The 17,140-nt window shown below is 41.5% G+C and overlaps 1 protein-coding gene across 1 annotated transcript in view; it reads right to left on the bottom strand.

Moving 5' to 3' along the window:
• Positions 1 to 17,140, bottom strand: part of HS6ST1 (heparan sulfate 6-O-sulfotransferase 1) — a 272,582-nt gene that overhangs the window by 12,179 nt on the left and 243,263 nt on the right. The gene's annotated exons all lie outside the window — the stretch shown is intronic.

Below are 17,140 nucleotides of genomic sequence, written 5' to 3'. Positions count from 1 at the left end.
AAGTAAGAAAAACTCTTGTTCCATACAGCAACCGTTTAAACTCTCACCTCACAGAGGCAATTACGGGAATTACTGTGTAAGTATTACTTTTCGTTTGCCAAGGTTGCCTCCCTTGAAAACAGAATGGCTCCTAATGAGCAGTTCAGGCAATGAGGTTACTGGACTGAATGGTGGTTCCCTGGTGATTCCTGAGCCGTAAATGAGGTAGCAAGCATTTTAAATGAAGTTGAATATCTAAGTGCTTTATACATTTATTATGAAGTGATACCAGAGGTAACTTAAAAAATAATGATTTAAGCTGTATTCTGCTCCTACCCCTAGAGCCATAATGGAACTGTCTCTTGTTGTGGAAAGCATTTAACTGGAGAACGCTCTCTGTTTAGCCAATTAAAGCACTTGATTCAATGAAAGTTCCTAAGTGCTTTACAATTTATTTAATATCAAGAAATGGAATCTCTACCCATCTCTTTTAGAGTTCTCTCCAGCTCCATATTGTTCAATTTCTATTTTTCTTCTACAATCAGACCTCTTCCATAACAACATGCTCTCTCTGGTAGAAATTGTAATTTAATACATATATAATGATCACTTCCTTTGGTAGCAAATAGGTCTAATTTTCCTCAGTCTATTTCCTCCCATATGGTGTTCATTTAGACTTCCTTCATTTCACACACAATAACCTCCTGGAGCCCTTTTAAAGTCATAGACAAAAAGAAAAACAAACAAACAACCCCTCCTATGTTTAAATAAAAATTGTGACACATCAACCAAAGCCAGGAAATTCAGTATTAAGGTCAATACTCTGTCCTCAACACATGTAAATACATACTTAGAGCTTTATTATTTTTTCAGTAGACCACCACATCTACATATCAAGCCAATGCATGCTTTGATACCTGCATTTATTTTGCAGAGCTGGATTTCTTTTGCCTGATGGCCTGTGCTCTTGAGACCTTTATTTTTTAAAAAGGTAGAATTCTTTATTATGTGACCTACTCAGTACCATCATATACACTCTTCTGAGCTCACAGGTCACTGACTCAATGATGCTTGCAAGCATCCCATTACATACTGGACAATAATCCAGCAGATACACTGGTCCATTGATTTGGTGCTTATAGGTGCACCAGATCTAATGCTCTTAGGAACATTTCAGTCTTGGGGAAGCTGGAATGGGGAAAATAATGCTCTCATAATACAGTAATTAAAAAAAATTCCTGACAAAATAACAAGAAATTGGACTATTATGGAATAATCACCTGAGTAAAATCAGGTTCACAGGTATGCTTTTCAAAATTAGAGACATTTCATAGTTTTATAAATACAAAATGGTGACATAAAGCAGGTAGAATCCACCCCCCTAGTTTCAAACTAACTTCCCACTCGTAAAGAGTCGAAAAATCACCTCCTTCTGGAGCTGGGTTTTACCATCAAAAGGGGTGACTCAAAAAGAATCACAAACTCCAGCCTTGGCTTGGCTGCTCCAAAAACTCCTTTCCTTAGGACCTGTCAATCCCAGATCATAGCTGCTCCTTCCATAAAACTTCTCTTACCTCTGGTCCATTCAGAGCCATCTAATTAGCCAGACCTGCCGCAATGAGTCAGTAGTAATTAACCTGCTAACAGAGAGGGACAACAGAAGGGTTCTATCACAGTGACTTTTTTCCCCGTATAATGGCTAAAAAGAATTTAAAAACAAACTGATTTTTTTAAAACGTTTTAAAAAGTGAATTTTAGAGTCTGTGAATGGCCCAGATCTGCCAGCCCTGGAGACAGAGGTTCTATTTAGTCACAGAAGAGATTTAGCATAGACAGCTGCATCAGGTCCCTTGTCTGGATTTGTATTAATCTAGAAGGCAACAGGCTGAGCAATGTAGTTCCTCAAAATGGATCGGCTGTACAGTTGGCAGAGTATACATATATCTGGATGCTGGGGTTGTGACCTTGCATAGATGCCACCCCTCAGAGCACATTTTAATTGCTATGGACATGTAAAAACTGAACGAAGGAACAGAGTTAAAAATGGAAGAGCTGACTCAACAGCTGTAGTTGCTTGTTACAGTGAGTATCCATGGTTTGTATTTCCTTATTTTACAACCAATTAAAATCTGTTATCTAAATACCACAGATGTTTCAGTTACCCATGACTCTATAATAACCAGAAATATCTAACATGGGGCTGAATGAGAATTTATCTCTGGCTAACCACAAAAGGAAGGGCATACACCTTCAGCTGTTTTTTTCACAAAATCTGAGGTCTGATCAATGCATTGTGGGCCTTACTGACACAGGCCTTCATTGTAACATGAGAAGTAACTTTGGAATGAGAGAGAGAGAGAGAGAGAGAGAGAGAGAGTGTGCGTGTGTGTGCGTGTGTGTTTTGAACACAAGGCTTCCTCCTCGCAAACATTGCAGAAAGGATAGCAGATGCTGAGACCATGAGGAAAGAGGCAAAAAAGCAGCCACAATTTAGTGTTAAAAAAAAAAAAAAAGGAAGGAAAGAAGGAAAAAGGAAGGAATAAATTATTTTTTTAAAAGCATTTTTTTCATCCGTCTCAGCCACCAATGAAGCTACATAAAGTGCTCCAAATTGACTCCCCCTGTGATGTCCGCATGAGAAAGAATACATAGGCACCTCGCCACAGTTTAAAATAGGTCAGGCTGGTTCAAAGAAGACTGTAATGGCTATGGCGAGAACTCTACACAAACCAAACCAACAGAAAGAAACCTCCATGTGACTTTGTACAGATCTAGAGAGGGCCAACTGCCATAAGTATTCTGTTCCAACCAAAGTGAGGGAGAGGGTCGCAGTAACTTGGAATACTCAAATGTTGAATTTTGAATCTGACAGTAGGAAAAAACGTGCATCTATGCATGATACATTCCTTGTATCTGCATACACAGTTGTTACATGATAACAACTGCTCAGAGTGAGTGATCCCTATTGCAAGCTGACCTGCAAAGGAAAAAAACGTTGGGCTGTGCCTCTTTTTGCTGGTCTAACATGTATAATAAAGAAAGCCTGGAATTTTGCCTTTGCTCATGCGTCTGTCCCCACTTCGCTCTCTGCCTCCTCCTCACTCCTGTCTTTCACATGCTCTCCCCCGATAGGTCCCTATCCAGGGGCATGCACAAGGGGGGGACAAGCAGGGGCACTGTGCCCCCCAGTATTAATCTAAAAATATGTATTTCTGGTCCAGCCCCGGCCCCAGCGGCTGCTCCAGCCCTTGGCAGCTGCTCTAATGTGCCCCCACCCCCAAAACAGTCAAATTTAAATTCCCACGCACGCCCCGGTCCCTACCTCACCCTCTGCAGTATTAAGTGTGTCAGTGTGTGTGTGTGTGTGTGTGTGTGTGTGTGTGAGAGAGAGATGGGGAGGCTGACAGTGCTGCAGGCCAACAGTCTCTACTCCTCTTTCCAATTAAACTGCGAGTGCCCAATTCTACAACACTTCTCCCTTCCTGTTCAGCAGAACTCTTAAGGGCTGAAGAATTGGAGTGCAGGAGCTGGAGTGAGCCCGGAAGAGGTGGCTGGAACATGGGCTTCTACTGGAGGGGAGGGAGAAAATATCTAGCCAGTCTTGACATTCAGGAGGCATTGCACCCTTCAGGGTTGTGGGGCAAAAGTGAGACTCCTTCAAAAGGCAGAACATCTGGCAACACTGGCAGAATGTTACTCTAGTTGGGGCATCCTGAATACAGGAATGGCTGGATATTAATTCCTCCTAAGCTATCAGGAATGGAAGCCTGAAAAGTAATTTCCACCATATATGAAGTAAGGATACAGCTTTACCTAAGATCTCAATGCTATGGAGTATTAATGAGCTCTTGTAGGTAATATACTGTCCTACATACATCTCTAGTTTAGATTTGCTAAGAGTATACTATTATCTATATCTATATCTATCTATCTAGGTATTTGATGTTCTCACTATCCTAGCATTGTATGACTATTTTATAACTCAGTTAGTACAATTCAATTAATTTATCTACACCAAATGGACATGGATAGGTGGTTAAAAACAAAAACAAGGATATTTTGAAAATGTGAATTCAGTTGCTATGAAAGCACAGGAGTTCCTTTTGCATGATCTTTCTAAAAGGAGTTCATTTCAACAACACGAGTTGTTATGAACCTTAGGAGTGAATTGCAAGTTCATTTGTCAAAGTGACAGATGTGAATAGAATTGGCAAAATACAAGTGCGTGCGCACGTGCAAACACACACACACAAAAGAGGGAGGGGGAGAGCATTTCAAAATCCTCTGGAGCTTCAGAACCCACTAAAAGCTAATGTTACCTGTAATGTTTCTGAGCAAGTGCTGTCCTTTATTATCATAACCCCTCACAGCTCACACACTTCGGAAATGGTGTCTTCTACTCAAGCCAGGCACCAAAGATGATGGCAAGTTACAAATCAAATACCCAACTGCATTCTCTTTATTACATTTCTGAGGTCTCAAGAAGCTTGATGTGATCTCTGAATGACTTTCGTAAACTGGCTGATCAATAGCACATCTGAATGCTGACAGATTGCAAGAGAAAGTTTCACCACCAGAAGAGTCTCATCTATTTTGGCACAGGACAGATTGTGGGAATGTGGGAATTCTTTTTCCACTCTTCGCATTTTTCAGCTTTTATTATACCTTCCCTATCATATAATGGGAAATTTCAGGCGGAAAAATGTTTACATTCGCTGTAAAAATATTTTCACTGCCTTCACTTAAGTGGCTGTATAACAGAGGCTTTCATTTCTGTTAATTTTAGCGCTACACAAAGTGACGGTATTAACATTTTTACAAACCAATTACAGCCCTGCTAGTTCTAAACCAGTGTGACCAGCGGTTTACCAGGCTTTTGTATACATATTTTTTCTATATTAGACTTATTTAAAAAATAAATTAATCCCCGAGGAACACTGTATGGCTTGGATGACTGGTAATGAGCCACAGAGCTTTTCAACCTCTGTGACAGCAATTTGAATTCACACTAGATTGGCAGTGGATGGAAGTAGTTACCGTCTGTACAGTGACCTCCTGTATATGGAATGAGTTGAGGACCTCATTTCTAGTGCCTCGGGAGGCAAGTGTCCACATCACAGAACATGCCATCACAAGCTTTAGTCTCTGCAGAAAGGCTGAACTACTCTCTTCTCCTCTCCATCAGGACAGAGCCACACTGGGAGGGTACTGCAGGGAAATCTGCACTGTAAACCATGCTATAGCAGTTTTAAAGAACAACAACTTTAGGGCTCCAGCTTTCTGGGCTATCAAGCCAGATCTAGATACATTTCAACCGATAAATACACATTAGACAAATAAAATTAACCCTCTGTGTGCTGAAACAGTGTTTTGCATTTAATACTGGCACATTTCAGAAAGAAGAGTTGCAAACAGAAGAACAGAAACAAGAGAGTTTTGGAGGACGTGTGAGAGGCTTTCCTTCTAAGTTCAGCTCTACACGTGATTTTAAGATGGCCTGAGATGGAACAGTGCCTACAAAGATGTGCCATGTTTCCTTTCCTGCCTGAGACCAGGTGGGATTTTCTGTGCACGAAGAGCAAGTTGGTGGCTGTGCTGGAGGAAAAGATTCTTGGATTGGAGGGCTAAGTAGAGACATTACTGAGAATCAGAGAATCTCCCAGACTGCCGGATTCAGGAAACACCAATACCCCTGACTCAAGAAAGAAAAGAGCTGGCCACCAAGGAGTCAGAGAGAGAGAGAGAGAGAGAGAGAGAGAGAGATCAGAATGGAGGCCTGGCAGTTTGAAACTACCAGAAAGAAGAGGTCACAGTGGCATTCTTCACAGCTGAAGACACATGAGGACGGGCAGGCTGTGACCATCAAAGAGAAGAGGACCAGGATGAATTCTAGACAGCTATAAGTTTCCAAATGATCCCAGGTCCTCAATGTGGAAACTGTGGAATATACCTCTCAAGATCCAGCTAGTTCAAGGGAATGGAGAGATGTACAGGCATGGATGGCAGCTTGGCTAAACTTGTAAGGAAAGCAAGCTTGCCCACAAAGAGTGTTCCTACTGTCCAAGGAGGACAGATGATCCTTACTGGGGATTCAATACTCAGAAGACTAGAAAGAACATTCAGCAAGGAACAAGTGGACAGTAGGATGGTCTGCTGTCTTTCTGGATCCAAGACACAAGATTGGATAGGCTTCTGAAGTCAGTGGGCAGGGATCCATAGGTGATCCTAAGTATCAGCACTGCATTGTGGCGTATCTCACAGATGATGTAGTCTCATCATAGGATAACAACACTCTTTCCATTCCACTAGTATCACAGAAGGATAATAATCAGCAGCTACTAGAGTTAAAAACCTTTAAATCAGCAGGTCCAGATAACTTACATCTAAGAGTTTTAAAAGAGTTGGCTGAGGATCTGGGCAGACCATTAATATTGATTTTCACGAAATCTTGGAACACTGGGATATTCCAAAGATTGACGAAAGCTAATGTTGTGCTGATATTTAAAGAGTGCAAACAGGATGACCCGGGTAATTATAGGCCTATCAGTTTGACATTGATTACTGGCAAGAAAATGGCACAGCTGATACAGGACTCTTTAATAACGAATTAAAGGAGAGTAATGCAATTAATGTCAATCAATATGGGTTTATTGAAAATAAAATTAATAAAGTTCTCAAATTAACTTGAAATATTTTTGATGAGATTACAAGTTTGGGTGATAAAAGTAATATCACTTAAGACTTCTGTATGGCTTTTGATTTGGTACCATACAACATTTTGATTAAAAATCTAGAAAGATATAAAATGAGCATGGGAAACTTTAAATGGATTAAAAGCTGGCTAAATGGTAGGTCTCAAAATGTAACTGTAGATGGGGAATTATCACTGAACAGATATGTTTCATGTGGACTGCCACATGGATCTGTTCTTGGCCCCACACTATTTAACATTATTTTAATGACCTGGAATAAAACAAAATCATCACAGATAAAGTTTGCAGATTACACAAAAATTGGGGGAGTGGCAAATAATGAAGAGGACAGGTCACTGATACAAAGCAATGTAGTTTGCTTGGTGTGCAAGCAAACAATATGTGTTTTAATATGGCTAAATGTAAATGCAAACATCTAGGAACAAAGAACATAGGCCATACTTATACAATGGGGGAATCTATCCTGGGAAGGAGTGACTGAAAAAGATTTGTGGGTCATGGATGACTGCTGGCTGAACATAACTCCCTGTGTGACACAGGAGAATCTCAATTAGGAGTAGAGAGTTTATTTTGTCTCTGTATTTGGCACTGGTGCGACCATTTCTGGAATATTGCATCCAATTCTGATGTCCACAATTCAAAAAGGATTTTGAAAAATTGGAGAGGGTTCAGAGAAGAACCATGAGAATGATTAAAGGGTTAGAAAACTCATCTTATAGTGATAGATTCAAGGAGCTCAGTCTATTTAGTTTAACAAAAATAACGTTAAGTAGTGAGGATTGATCACAGTCTGTAACCATCTATTTGGGGAACAAATATTTAATAATAGGCTATTCAATATAGCAGAGAAAGATTAATACAGTCCAATGGCTGGAACCTGAGGCTAGATAAATTCAGACTGGATATAAGATGTACATTTTTAACAGTGAGAGTAATTAACCATTGGAACAATTTACCAAAGGTTGTGGTTGATTTTCCATCACTGGCAATTTTAAAATAAAGATTGGATGTTTATGTAAAAAATCTGCTCTAGGAATTATTTTGGGCAAGTTCTATGGCCTGTGTTACACAGCAGGTCAGACTAAATGATAGACGATCACAATGGTCCCTTCTGGCCTATGAATCTATGAGAGGGATGCACATTCTAGAGTCTGCCACAGAGAAGGCACATTGGCAGCAAGCTGAAATAATGCAAAAATGAAGAGGAAGCAGAAGTCATGCAATATGCAAAGGTACCTTGTCTAGATCAGTGACAAACAAAGCTGCTACACTGGAAATTCCATTCTCCTTTGAGCTGCAAGTTAGCCTTCTCTCTGAGTGACTCATGGATCACAGGCAGAGACACTCGAGGAACATTTCTAGAGCAACAGTGCAATGGGTAAGAAAAGTTTCTGCATGAAGTGTTATGGATAAACCATGATGAACTATTTGGGAGGAAGGGAGAAAAAGGAAAGGGGGTAGTAAGATAGGCTGGAAGATTAGGCAATGTAAAGCAACCACTTAGATAGGATAATTGTACAGCAGTCTGCCTGTCAGAACCTGAAGGGATTCAGTTTTTGTATCAGGAGGCTTCAATGCAAATGCCTCAAATTTTTGCATTTTCTTAGAGGTGTTTGGGGACTGTTTCAATTCCCCTCAAAGTAAATGGGAGACCGTCTTTTGATTTCAGCGAAAGCTGAATCAAGCTCTTAATCTCAGAGGGAAAGGGACAATCAAGGAAGTTAGTACCATATAAGAAAGAGCTCTAAGTAGGAAGAAAAATGCAAGGTGCTTTAAATCCAAACCCCATTCTCCCAGGTGACAGTGCTGGAGAAGACTCAAGAAACAGACTCAAAATGCTGACACAGCTTTGAAAAATAAGAATGAAAAGCCCCAAGCATCCACCGCCCTCAATGGATTCCAACTCCCAGCCAGCCAGAGTAACACAAAACCAATGTATTCTCAATACAGAGATCACAATGAGCAGTGCAACCCATTCAGAGACCACATACAGTGCAATCTACTAGGAGAACCCAAACCCAAAGAGCTCAGCTGCACGACACCTGCTAGCAGCATTGGGCTGCTAGTGAGACAGAACAACCCCAGATCGGCAATACAATTTACAGTTGAACTAACATCCCAAATGGTGCAAATTAAAGGCACTTATTAACAACAAGCAAGACGCCTGGCCCTTCCTTCCCTCACACAGATCCCTTGTCTAAATCAGCGCAGTTAGAGGTGCCTGCAATGTTGTTCACTTTTCTTGTGCAAAATGATGGTGTGGCCTAGGGAGAGGATCAGAGCACCTTCTTCTCAATTCATTAATGCTTTCCAGCTTGGGAGCAGCTGATGCCGACAAACAGCCACCACATAATCCCAAAGGAAGCAGAGCCACTAATCAATCACTTTTACCGTTAAGATCACTTTGAGCTGCCACTGTCTAATACTGTTCCTCTACTTAATTACACAGGAAAGCACTTAAACACCAGATCAAAATAATCAACTATACAGCTTGAATTATATCCTGTCTGTGCAGCTAAAACCTTTAACTGGATTGCTTGTTAGGTGTGCAAAATCCTGGATATCAGTGGTGGTACTGTGTGGTCCTTTCAATGGAGTGGGTTGCTGAAGTCTCTGGAACGGAATATAGGTAAAAAACCTGTTTACGCAAAGACCTTTCACCTATGAAGACAAGGGAAGCCAGCACCTGGTGCTTTTGTGAAAGGTCCTGACTGAGGGAAAGTCAGCCATGGCTGGGAAGAAAAATGACTGGTGAGAGATAATATCTTGAACAACCTGGATCTTGCGAGATTAAGTTTTAGACTTTTGAGTGTAACCCTTTTTAACTTTGTTCCTTTTCCTTAGCATCACTTAACCTATGTCCTGTTGTTACTACATTTATTTAATTTTTACCACAAACCAACACAGTGCTAAGTTTAAAGGGAAGGTCTGTTTATTCCCAGTTAAGTTAATAAGCTGTGATGTGTTCTGTGTCTTCAGAGGAACAAACTTACCATATTATTTCTCTGAGCTGTCCAGGAGAGGGCAGAACAGCACAGAGTACACCGTTTGGGGGAAATTCGGGAATGGGGGTGTGTGGGAAGCACCCTGCAAGTGGCAGACAGAGTGGGGCTGTGGGCAGGCCGTTGGGGTCAGAGCTGCTGACCCAGGGCTGTCCAGCACATTCAGGGTGTGACCTGCATGCTGGTAGGCCCAGGTTGTGAGCTACAACACCAAAGCTTTGTGAAGCACCCTAGGTTACGAGGCAGGCAGTGACATAACCACTCACTGGTCTGAATTGCACCCCAGAACATCAGTGTCACTATTCACAGCAACAAAAAATGATCTTTACATCAATTTTTTTAAAATTTATTTTTATGTAGGGTTCAAATCTTTTCAAAATAACAATAAAGAAAAATGACTGGGGATAGAGAGGTCACCAGTTGGTTCAGCCAATCACTGTCTGTTTCTGTTTCACCTCTCATGGTTTAGGATATTGTCAGCGTGCAGTTGATTGATTTACAATTTAGTAATCCAGTCGTCATCATCCATAATTCTACAATAAACCACACCACTTAATGTAGCTGTTACAGATGTTCAGAAGTTCCTTCCCTGCTTTTTAGGGAGTGATAGCTAGACAGCAGCTGTAGGCACCAGGATTAGTTGGGGAAAAAAATCTGTCTCCAGCACAATAAAATATCCCTATGTTGCCGTAAGAATACCCTGTCTTCAAGACTGAAAGACATGCTACCAGCTATAATGTGCCCCTGTCCAAGTCTTTAATAGTAAGAAAATAATTTTCCTTGCAGTGGCAGGAGTAAGAAAATGGACAGCTTCTGTCTAAAAGGTACTATTTCCTAGGATGAAGGAACACTCCCCTCTTCCCCACCCCCAGGCCTTATATAAACGATCCACCAGTGGACATGTACTGTACAACATCTGATCCTACATCAGGACAGTACTCTGTATGAGGCACAACATTTACAGAGATGGTGAAAGCGTGGTTAACAATTTGTTCTTAAAACTGTAAATGGGATTGCTAGGCCCACAGGAAGGACTGCAGATTGATTGTGGCCACGCTATTCATTATTCTATTAGAGAAATGAATACCCATTGCTTTCTGAAAACCCGACTGGAGACTTTATGGGCATCGTTACTTATTTTTCACAAATTGCTGATCTGGAAACAGTAGGTCAATTCCTGGTTTAAACTTCTTTTGCTTTAGCCTGAAAACACCAAAGCATGATTTGAGATGGAAATTAACGTTTTAATTATTAAAAAAAAAAAAAAGAAGAAGAATATGGAGCATGAGGTATAATTACTTTACAGCAAATAGCATTATTTCTGTCTGCCAACTTGGGTTGCCACAGTCCATTTCAAGCAGGCCAGCAGAAACTATCACAGTAACTAACTAGGTAACAAAAACAATCATTCCAGTGAGTGAATCACCACATTGAGGGAACTGTCTAAACATGACTGCTAAATTCATTAGCTACACAATTCTAGGAAGAACAGAATAACCATCCTAAATCAGACAAGTGATCCATCTATCCCAGCACCTGACAGGGGCCAGAACTCAATGCTTCAAAAGAAGGTGAAAGAAACCCTGCAGTAAGCACTTACAGGATACCAGCCCTTAGGAAGTTTCTTCCTCATCTCACCTGAGGCAATCAACAATCAAATTTGCACTGGATTTGTATTCCTCCACAGGACTTCTTGAAGAAGCTGTGCTGGGTTGGATTCTGATCTTGTTTCATTGTTGAAGAATTCTCTGAACCCATTCAGGATCCCTATATCACTCGCCCATTTATGAACACCCTGCATTTCTGCCACCATTTTTCCATGTGAAGATTGCATGGGATTGTCTTCCAAGATTGTTAATACTGCTCCAGGAGGACTAGATTGAGGCTTAAAGCATTGAGTGTGGGGTGGAGTGTATTTGTGGTGCTCTGTGAGGAAACCCAGGGATGGACTGTGAATGAAGGAGTCACAATTCTTCCCCTGTTCCCCATTGCTCCTGGAGTTGAAGGGGAAAATACTTTGCTACAGGTTTTTCATCATATGTAGACTATTGCCCCCTCATTGTGTCTCAGCTCCGCTGGCCAGCACATTTTGGAGAGGTGGAGCCTTGGCTCTGCCCACTCCTCACCACTACTCTTCCTCCTGCACCTGTGACACGATGTGAGGAGAGGCTGCATGTGTGTGAGTGTGTGTGTGTGGTGGATAAACTGATTCCCCTGTGCAGACACATTAGTGTTAGTCACAATCCAGCCTACAGGATTCCTGTAGAGTAACACAAGCCCGGTTTCCCCTTCCCCCACACATGCCCAAAAGGTATCTGGGAGACGGGAACTTTTACCTGAAAATGAGCCTCCCAGAAAACAATATGAAGCACTAAATGCTAGAACGCACATTTCTGAAGGGGTGGGTGGAAAATAATTTGTTTGCTTCTTTGTGAATTTATATTTGATTCCCAGGCTGGCCAAACTGAACTCTCCTGCTCCACATCTGAAACCTTACAATCTTTCATATTAAGACTATAGGCTTTGCCCAGATCTCACCCATTTCAGCTGCATGAAGAAATGTACAAGACCAGGAAATACTGACTGCTGTTTAATATTACTCCACAATAGAGTTCTACAGAAAATCACCCAGCATCAGGTCTAACAACCTTTCAAATTTCTTCTAAGGCCTTGTATTAAGGTGAAGGCCCCTTTACATAACTCTGCCAGCATAAAGGTTAAAATGGGAGTATGTCACATTTAAATCCATATCAAGGTCCTTTCGCATTGCCAGAGTGGTGCAAAGGGACCTGAATATAAATAAAACTCAGGCCCAATAAAATTTAATAGATGATCATCTCTTTTCTTCTGCAGTTTAGAACCACCTTACAGGATTCCATAGCAGGGATATATTATATGTGTGTGAGTAATGCTGCTTATTTTCAGGGTTGCCCAACACTTTCCATTATAAGACCCTGTTTTCAGTTGTGTATAACTTTGCCAAAACTTAACTCTTTCAGGTTGCAATTTTCCATGCTGGGTTTTTGCTTCAAGCTCATCAACTTCTAACCCCTGACCTGATCTTGGAAGGGGTATATCTCTAATAAGTGTATAAGTGCCACACCCAAAGGGTACGTTTCTGACTAACCTATCATCTCTATGCTACAAATGCTTAAGAATGCTTATAGAAGGTCTAATACAAGTAGAAGAAACTAAAGACTAAGCATATTAGGCTTTGCTATAGGTATTAAGGTTTAAGAATTAGCATAAGGCCGAGCGAGGCCTGGTTGTTAGCTTAAGTTGGCATAAGCGCTTGGCCTAAATTAATGAAATGTAGAAATATGTGCTTTGGAATAAACAAATAAACCACAAAAGAATAAGTACATTGCAGAATTGCATAAGTAAGTTGAAAATAACAGATTTTAGGTATGTTTTGCAGTAAGGTAACCATGGAGCTAACCTTATTGATGTGTCAAAACTACTAGGAAAATGATTGATGCAAAGGATTTGCTTGTGTCATCGGTGGGAAATCTAATTATGGTAAACCAAAATACACACATGGGCAAAGGGCTCAAACTTAGTCAGATATGGTCACAGACAAGGGTGGGTGGAATAAGAAAAGGTATATATATATTGGGCCTCAAGAGTGCCAGGGCTCAGGAGCAACGTTGCCATCCCCATGTGTTCAAGTGTCATGAGATTATTGAAAAATTATACTTGGTGGGTGTTTTTTCTTTGCCTTCTGGTTTCGGAGCCATTTCCCAAACTTCTCTCTCCAGCCTCGTGGGCTAGAAACTCACTTAAAAAAAAAAAAAAAGACAGCTAAGATTCTCATGTTCTCACTTGCCTCCAGGAGCTGAGGCTTTAAGAAAAACACCATCAAACTTGAGACTTGTGATAAAATCATGGGAACTGGCAACACACTGTAGGAGGCTGCAAGAGTGGGGAAGAGTTGTTTGCTGGACAACCACTGATGAGAGGAAAAGAGGCACCAGTCAGCAAGGAGCCCAGAACCGGCTAGTGGTCAGCAATTCGGCAGGGAGAGCAGACTGGCTAGTTGGACAGCAGGGAGGAGATATTCCCATAGAATTTCCCTGCTGAGTGAACGAACACCTCTCTCCAGGTTCAGAACAAACATGGGTCCTGGAAGTCAGACTCAGCTTGATGGAGTTCAAGATTCAGTATTGCTGTGAATGTTTCACTGTGATTACCACAGAAAGCAGCTACATCCTTTAGGATAATGCGTTGGAGGGGTTTTAGTTGGGGGCTGAAGGTGACGGCTAGTGGCGTTCTGTTATTTTCTTTGTTAGGCCTGTCCTGTAGTAGGTAACTTCTGGGAACTCTTCTGGCTCTATCAATCTGTTTCTTTACTTCAGCAGGTGGGTATTATTAAGGATCTACAACCTATCCTAAAGGATGACCCAACACTCTCACAAATCTTGGGAGACAGGCCAGTCCTTGCCTACAGACAGCCCCGCAACCTGAAGCAAATACTCACCAACAACCACATACCACACAACAGAACCACTAACCCAGGAACTTATCCTTGCAACAAGGCCCGTTGCCAATTGTGCCCACATATCTATTCAGGGGACACCATCACAGGGCCTAATAACATCAGCCACACTATCAGAGGCTCGTATACCTGCACATCCACCAATGTGATATATGCCATCATGTGCCAGCAATGCCCCTCTGCCATGTACATTGGTCAAACTGGACAGTCTCTACGTAAAAGAATAAATGGACACAAATCAGATGTCAAGAATTATAACATTCATAAACCAGTCGGAGAACACTTCAATCTCTCTGGTCACGCAATCACAGACATGAAGGTCGCTATCTTAAAACAAAAAAACTTCAAATCCAGACTCCAGCGAGAAACTGCTGAATTGGAATTCATTTGCAAATTGGATACTATTAATTTAGGCTTAAATAGAGACTGGGAGTGGCTAAGTCATTATGCAAGGTAGCCTATTTCCTCTTGTTTTTTCCTACCTCCCCCCCCCCCAGATGTTCTGGTTTAACTTGGATTTAAACTTGGAGAGTGGTCAGTTTGGATGAGCTATTACCAGCAGGAGAGTGAGTTTGTGTGTGTATGGGGGTGGGGGGGATGTGAGAAAACCTGGATTTGTGCTGGAAATGACCCACCTTAATTATGCCCATTGTAGGGAGAATGGTCACTTTGGATGAGCTATTACCAGCAGGATAGTGAGTTTGTGTGTGTGGATTTTGGGAGGGGGGTGAGGGGGTGAGAGAACCTGGATTTGTGCAGGAAATGGCCCAACTATATTATCATGCACATTGTGTGTCACTTTGGATGGGCTATCACCAGCAGGAGAGTGAATTTGTGTGGGGGGGTGGAGGGTGAGAAAACCTGGATTTGTGCTGGAAATGGCCCACCTGATGATCACTTTAGATAAGCTATTACCAGCAGGACAGTGGGGTGGGAGGAGGTATTTTTTCATATTCTCTGTGTATAAATAAAGTCTGCTGCAGTTTCCACGGCATGCATCCGATGAAGTGAGCTGTAGCTCACGAAAGCTCATGCTCAAATAAATTGGTTAGTCTCTAAGGTGCCACAAGTACTCCTTTTCTTTTTGCGAATACAGACTAACACGGCTGTTACTCTGAAATTTGTAATCAATAAATGTCCTGGAAACAGATTTAATAAAACAAAACACACATTACAGTTTAACCTGCTGTTCAAATGGGAACTGCTTTGATACTCTGACTGAAAGATCATCTAGCTCCCCTGGATCTCCATTAAGTGCCTCTGAATCCTGTGCTTAAAAGTTAATTTTCCAATTCCACAAAGCAATTCCACTCAGTGATTCACCGCAGACAGCGCTCTGCCTCCTCCGGAAAAAGTGCACAAGGAACTATTTTTCCTGCTTCTACAATGGTAGAAGCACACCAGTGTTACAGCGTAAATTGAAAACCTAGCTCTCACAGATACAATGAACAGCGCATGTAAAGTACAGATCTAAAATTCAAGCATTGGTCAGCGACGATATTATTTCACCAGACATCCACTAGAGGGCACTTTGTTTCTTTGAATTCTTGAAGCTGACAACACTGTAGCACTCAATACAGAGCAAGAGAGAGTAGAATCTCTCCTTATTACAATACATTTATTTCACTTCTCATGGGATTTGCTATGTGTCTTACATATTAAGGTCACAAGTGGGATTTAATTTAATTGGATGCAGGAAAAAAAAACAATTTTGAATGTCTCCGTTTCCTCTCTTGGTCTCAGCTGCAGGATAGCAATGCCAGAGTGCCATCCGACAGAGATCAGCATGCAGACTCATCCGAGTCACAGCACAGCTGGGTACCAACAGCACGCTTCGCTGACAAGGCTAGGCACTGCAATCAAGACAAGAGCATCCTCCTAGGGTGATTCTCTGCACAAAGTCTCCTTTCCAGTATAACTACTAGTACATGCCACTGTGATTCAAATTATGTTAACATTTCCGATTTAATAGGACACAGTCAGTGCTTGCTGACACATGACATGCAAAATGCCTATTGTCCTGGAGTAAATATAGTATATAAATAATTAGAACATGCTGATCTGAGAGTTCAGAGAGCTGGGTTCTATTTCTACAGTGTCTTGTACCTTAGTCTTCTGGCTCAACCCTGACCTGGAAAGATCACCTCCAGAAGTGACAGAGTACAGGCTTCATTCTTAGTCTCTCTGCTGAAACCATTAACAAAGGCAACAACTATTCCTCCCTGAATTGGTGTTTTGTGTCATAATATAATGGTTTACATCCATAGCCCTTTCTGTGATGTGAATACATGCCCACTGGGTCCTAGTGGGCTAAGATCATCAGTCCTTTCACAGATATCACCAAATTGCTGAGACTGTAAAGGATTTCAGTCCCTACCAGCCTGGGCTGGCTATGAGCTGATGATCTTGTTATAAGAAGCTCTACAGGTGCCATGTCACTAATTCCCCAAGTCATCCAATCCCCTAATTGTCTGTTCTGTATAGGAATTTGTCTTTGAGTTTTAGACCAATGGAAGCTGAGGGATAGCAGGATCATTAAGATCCATTTCTCTGAATATTTGTATAGGCTTTTAGACCCCCACATCTAAAATTTTTTAATCTCAAACAAGGAATATGTAATAAAGGAGGGAACCTGGAAAATGTTCACCATCACAGAATATGTAGGCGACACTCCCTTGGTTTGCTTAATTTAGTCTGATGATGTTTCCCCTTTGCAGCAATTAACTCAAGCAGAGAGAAGTGCCATCTGACTAGTCAATTGCAGGATTTGGGAGTGATGGAATTCCCCTTACTAGTGCTTCCTTCTGTCAGTGAAAAGCTGGGTTGGATGCCTCCTGCTATTCCAGTTAGCCTACAGACAAGCACCAGTGCTGGCATGAAATGCATGTGTCTGAGCCGGAGATGAAAACAAAGGTAAATATCTCCCAATCAGTGCTTGGAGCTGGGCGTGC

The sequence above is a fragment of the Lepidochelys kempii genome, chromosome 9 (genome assembly GCF_965140285.1).
Source record: "Lepidochelys kempii isolate rLepKem1 chromosome 9, rLepKem1.hap1, whole genome shotgun sequence".
Lineage (NCBI taxonomy): Eukaryota > Metazoa > Chordata > Testudines > Cheloniidae > Lepidochelys > Lepidochelys kempii.
The sequence above is the reverse complement of the archived record's forward strand: the minus strand, read 5'-3'. Positions and strand labels throughout refer to the sequence as shown.